This window comes from Telopea speciosissima, unplaced genomic scaffold (assembly GCF_018873765.1).
Source record: "Telopea speciosissima isolate NSW1024214 ecotype Mountain lineage unplaced genomic scaffold, Tspe_v1 Tspe_v1.0158, whole genome shotgun sequence".
Lineage (NCBI taxonomy): Eukaryota > Viridiplantae > Streptophyta > Magnoliopsida > Proteales > Proteaceae > Telopea > Telopea speciosissima.
This window is the reverse complement of record NW_025317494.1, coordinates 52,841-58,961: the sequence shown is the minus strand read 5'-3', so window position 1 is coordinate 58,961 and position 6,121 is coordinate 52,841. Positions and strand designations below refer to the sequence as shown.

General features: G+C 41.3%; 1 non-coding gene across 1 annotated transcript; it reads right to left on the bottom strand.

Moving 5' to 3' along the window:
• Nucleotides 1-1,532: 1,532 nt before the first annotated feature.
• Nucleotides 1,533-1,638, bottom strand: LOC122647783. Its single transcript, XR_006330969.1, has one exon. It is a non-coding gene; the product is annotated as a small nucleolar RNA R71 (small nucleolar RNA).
• Nucleotides 1,639-6,121: the final 4,483 nt, after the last annotated feature.

Below are 6,121 nucleotides of genomic sequence, written 5' to 3'. Positions count from 1 at the left end.
ATGTTGATACCCCATCCCTATTTGGATGATTTTAATTGATATATTTAGTTGGAAAATTCTGTTTCTGTGATTCATTATTTTTAATTCAAGCAATGGTATTTTGTTCTTATGTGGTTGTACCAATGATGGATTATAGCTGAACGAACTAAGCGTGCCAAGCCCTATAAGTGAAGGACGTTTATATTCGTCAAGATAGTCCATACCTAGGAGGAACCCTACATTTTATGGTGTTATTAGGCCTGTGATTATAATAAACCGAAGCATGCGACCGAATTGAATAACAACCCATTGGGGATTCAAGCCCTAAAGATAGTCTTCTCCCGTATTTGCATATCATTGTTAGCCTAGATTTGTTTCTTTTGTTCGTAGTTTAAAATCAGATTTATTGTATTTTAATTTTCATCACTTTCATCTAATCATCTTAGTAGTTTAGCCTTCCAGTTCTCCATAGATTGACCCCTTACTTACTACTTGCTAGATTAATTTAGGATTTTATTTTTGACTGGTTAACTACATGATCAAGTTTTGGTGCTGTTGCCGGGGAACCAAAGAATGGTTGCTAAGATTGATTTAGTTGTTTTGTGTTACTTTGTTTTAGTTTTAATTTTATAATTGCAGAATTTTTATTTTTATTTTTAATCTCTTTATTAGGTTAATTTTAGTAAACCTAACGTTCTCTTTGTTTGTGTAGGAAGAGTAGATCGAGTAAGGACAAGCTATCTATTTGGTTTACTTTTAATTCCTAGACTTTATGTAATTAGGGTTATTTTATGTAATTTTTTTAATTCCAGCATTAGATTGGGTGTTTAGGTTTAATTTTTAATTCCCCAACCCCTTAAGATCATATGTGTAACCGTTCATCAGGGGCAGCACATGAAATTGCACAACCGCCAACACCAGGTAAGTATTTTCGTTAGTTTTAAATTAGTTTTTTCTTTTACTTTTTAGCTCTGATTTTTATTTTATTAAGTGTTTTTTGTATTAGTTATCACGTTTTAATTTGCTAGTTTTAATTTTTGTTTAATTAGCACGTTCAACCTGTGTTGTGTTTTATGCATGGTCGACTTTCTTTGCACCCCAACCTGACTTCCCTTGACCTAGAAATAGAGTGATCTGTGGCTAGACCTAAGGATAAGGATAATAATAATAAAATGGGTGATGAAAACCAGCCAGGAAGGCCGCAAAGTGAGCACTTCACTCCAGCTGCCTATACCCCTACATCTTGTATTCAGTTGCCTGCCATTCAGGCCGCTCAATATGAGATCAAGTCCAGCATCATACAGATGTTACCATCCTATTATGGACTTACTAATGAGGAGCCTTACAAGCATCTTGATGAGTTCTTAGAGGTGTGTTCTACAGTCAAAATCCAAAACCTCTCTGAAGAGGCCCTATAGTTACTCCTATTCCCATTTTCCTTAAAGGACAAAGCCAAACACTGGATTCATTCCCTAGATTTGGTTAGGATTTCTACATGGGCGGGGATGTAGTAGGAATTTTTAAAAAAAGCTTTCCCCATTGGCCGGACTAATAGCCTTAGAAGAGCCATTACTAGTTTCTCTCAATTAGAGGGCGAACAATTTCATGAAGCGTGGGAGAGACTCAAAGAATTACTTAGGAAGTGCCCCCTCCACGCTTCCCGAAATGGCAGTTTGTCCAGTGCTTTTATGATGGCCTCTGCGAACGATATAGGTAGTGGTAGACTCCTCTTGTGGTGGAACATTTATGCACAAGAATGAGACGAAAGCATGGGATCTTTTTGAAACCCTTAGCGAGAATTCCCAACATCATGCTTCAGCCTCTCGGACTGAAATTCCACACACAGGGCAACCAAAGAATGGTGGTCCCTATGAGATCAATCCAACTGTAGAGATGACTGCTAAGGTTGATATGCTGTCCAAGAAATTGGACTATCTGATGTCTATAGGACAGCATCCTATGTCCCCTTTCCCAATGAGTTTCCCTCCATCCAATCAGATTGAAGCTGTGCCATATGTGCTAGCCCTAGTCACTATGTGACGAACTGCCCTTCGGTTGCACAATACCCTAAGTTTGTTCAGGAACAGGTGCAAATGGCTCAAAGTTTTCCTACACCGGGTAATGATCCCTTTTCCAATACTTATAACTCGGGATGGCGAAACCACCCAAACTTTTCATGGAGAAACTTAGAACCTAATAACCCTCCAAACCCACCATATATGACACCATTTAATGTGCAAATCAATGCCTATATGGGTGGATAGCCACCATATCCTCAACCCCAACAGAATTAATCCTTTGAGGAAAAGGTGCTAAAAGCATTAAGTGGACTCGAGTAGAACACATAGCTGCTTCACTCACATACTCAGTCCATTAATAAGCTAGAGAACCAACTGGGTCAACTAGCTGATGCTATAAGCAGGAGGGAGGCTGGCCAATTGCCAAGTCATTCAATAGGTAACCCAAACAATCAAATGGGTTCAGGGAAAGAGCAGATTCAATCAGTCACAGTCCTGAGGAGTGGCAAAAGGGTAGAAAAACCTTATGCACCCTTAGCCACTAATGGGACGCTGCCCACTAGTTCTCAAGGTCAGGGAGAGGCTGAGTCAACTCAGAAGAATTCCAATGGTGGTGTAGAAACACATGAGTCCATTACTAAAACACCACCTGTGGAAATCACTCATCAGTTCCCAAGGAAGGGGTTGCAAATTCCTATTAAGGAGGGACCATCACCTGATTCTTACATTCCAAAGGTCCCTTTTCCCCAAGCTCTTCAGACACCATCCTCTTCCCTTTAGGGTAAACAGGGTGAAAAGATGCAAGAGATGATTGACTTATTTCAACAAGTTCGCATCAATCTCCCCCTCTTGGGTGCTATCAAGCAAGTTCCTGCTTACGCTAAGTTTTTAAAAGACCTCTACACCCAAAAGCGTAAGTTGAGAACTCAAATCTCTAAGACCGTCCATTTGACTGAACAGGTTAGTTCGGTAATTTCTAGCCACCTATCCCCTAAGCTTAAGGACCCAGGTGCACCTCTTATTTCTTGCATTATTGGAGATCTCTTCATAAGTAGGACACTACTTGATTTAGGGGCTAGTGTGAATATTTTACCTAGTTCAGTCTATAACAGATTTAGTTTAGGAGATTTGAAACCCACTGAGGTTATCCTTCAGTTGGCTGATCGTTCAATCAAAACACCTCGTGGGTTGTTAGAAGATGTTTTAGTGAAGGTGGAAGAATTGTACTTTCCTATGGACTTTCTTGTCCTAGATATGGATACAGCCACCACAGCCAAGCTTCCCCCTATCATTTTAGGGCACCCTTTCTTAGCTACTGCGAATGCTTACATAAATTGTAGATCGGGTGCCATGGACATCTCTTTTAAGAATAAGAAGCTTAGGCTTAACATCTTTAATGCACCCTTAGGTTCCTTTAGAGAAGAAGAGTGCTTTGCATTGGATTTATTAGACAAAGTTGTGGCTAATCACACTTCTCATGTGCTTATTGATGATCCTTTGCAGCACTCTGTGATGCTTGGAGATGAGTCTAAGGCATGCATGAAAGAGGTGCATACTTTGCTAGATTCCTCACCCTCTTCAGAACGGCCACCTTGGACAATTAGGTTTGAGCCGCTCCCCCTTTTGGTTACATCTCCCCAACCTTCTTCTAAATCAGCTCCTTGGTATAATTTGATCCTTGACCCTCCATGAGTCAGTTTGAGTCTGGCTAAAGACTCTAAATTTAACGCTCTATGGGAGGCAACCCACTATTTTTTTTTCTATAGTACTTTTATTTTTTTGTGTTTATTTGCTTTTGTTTTTTTTAGGTACCTGCTACTGATTACTGGATGCACTATTCTGCCGTATATTGCTGATTTCTGGTACACTCCTTCCCTTATCCTTGTTTTTAGTCTTCTACATGCATTAAGGACATTGCATATTTTAAGTGTGGGGGGTGTGAGACCGATTGATAGATTTTATTTTTTGGCTTTTGGTAAGTTTTACGTGTCTCTTTATTACTTTGATGCGAAACACAGGCAAGAGAGACTTAAGAACCCTAATCTGAAGTAATGAAAACCCTGTTGAGAGGACAGTGGCTAGTATGTATCCTAAGGTGGGTTTTGACTTAGACAATAAGAGCCCCATCTTGTCTGAAGGGACAGACCACTCAGTTGTCTTGTGTTTCCTTGAGCTTTTAGTTAGGAGCTGAGACCAAGTTTAGTTTTGGCGTGACATAAAAAAAAAAAAAAAAAAGAATTAAATAAAAGTAAGAGTTGAATTCCTTGAATTGGAGCTAGACAGGGCACTCCGCCTCAGGAAGCGAGGTGACTTGATCGACTGCCATGCTCCTATCCCAAGCTTATGCCATAAGCACAGTCAAGAGGGTGATTAGGATGAGACACGTCACCCCAATACCTACCAGGATCAACGACACAGTGTCCCATAGTCACCACCCAAGGACCTACCCAAATAAATACATTTGAGCAAAAATGAAATAAATATTCCAATCATTGTCCGAGTTGTAATAAGCGGAAGCAATAAGCAGTTACAATATGTTCAGTTGACTAAGTGATAAGATGATAGTTAGTGTTTACCATCGGTTGACCATGACATAACTACTCAAAATACTAGTAAGTTATTACATAAAATGTTTATAACGGGCACAAAGCCCCAAAAGAATCAAAAGGTGGGTGAAATCGCCAAGTAACCTCAGTGCCCATAAGCACAACCATCACAGGGGCAACCATCGTCGTGTTCGTCTGACACGTACTCAAGCTCCTCTGTACCGATACAATCATACTCCGCTGACTGTGCATCTAGGCTGGCCAAGTAACCATCACCTGCATCAAAATTTAAAAGTTGTGTACACAAGGGGTTAGCTCCACTGAGCCAGTGAGGGCAAACTGGAGTGCACATTCACACAATCATACATAGTCCATGATGCATGAAATGTCAAATATATATTTTTCACCTAACAAATAGTCTAAGTCATGGTATATGCTACTGTGATAACTCGGGAGACACTGAGGGTCACTTATCCTATCACCCCAGTGAAACCTCAATTATCACAAGGGACCTACACCGGTAGAAGCCATAGACCACCCAGTGGCAGACCCCAAATAGCTGTTACTACCCCTGACCTGGCGTCTCCCACCTCCACAGACACCAGGTGCTCCGACTATCCAACAAGTAAACCCCTGTTTGCAAGGGTCATAGCATAAGGGAGCGTAAATCCTAACCACAGATATGCTACATGCAATTTCTTTCGTCATGAGCGGTATTCCGGGTGCATCAATGTCCCATTTCATCTAGTACCCGGGTACAAGCACGGCACGGTGCATACAGACTAGGATGGTAAGCAATGATATAATAATAAGAACTTCGGGGTTCCAGCACCGGCATACCCAGCACTGTAACCCCAATATAATAATGTAAAGCATCATATCCACATTTCATCAATTCATATCCAACATGGTTTTATACGCAAAATGCAACATAACAAGAATGAATGCAAACACATAAACCATTATGAAATCTATATAATTGCATCTATATATGTATATGTCAAGCCCAAACATCACCCAAAACCCACTCACAGTTTGTTTGCTTGTCGTCCGGTGAGGTTTGCTCTAGTGCACGCACTCATGTAGAGATTCTGGAGTCTGAGGATGCGTGGAAGTAGTGTTAGAAGTATATAGGTGGGTCCCACAAAGAGTCCCAACAGTTTATTTGAAGTTTAGGTCAAGACAGGAAGGGCGGATGAAGGAACAGAGTCAGCCAGGTGAGTCTGGTCGTGGATCTGTCCAGGCCATACCTAGAAAATATATGGAATGGACTCATGAGCAGATGCAGAACATGGATCCGATCCGCTCGTGCATCCATCCAAACCTTGAGACACACTCGAGACCAACCTGAGCTATGGGTGGATTCACCTAGGTGGGTCCACTCGTGGCTCCACCCAGATTAACAACCAAGTTAGGCTGAACGGACTAATAGGCGGATACACGACAGTGAGTCCAGTCGTTTGTCCGCCACCATTCCTGTGGAAGCTACGAAGATCTCCACCTCCAGCCTTTCATTCATGGACCCATAAAGTTCCAAAGGTTGGGGAGATGAGTCCAAACCTTTGTTGAAGGTCCAAT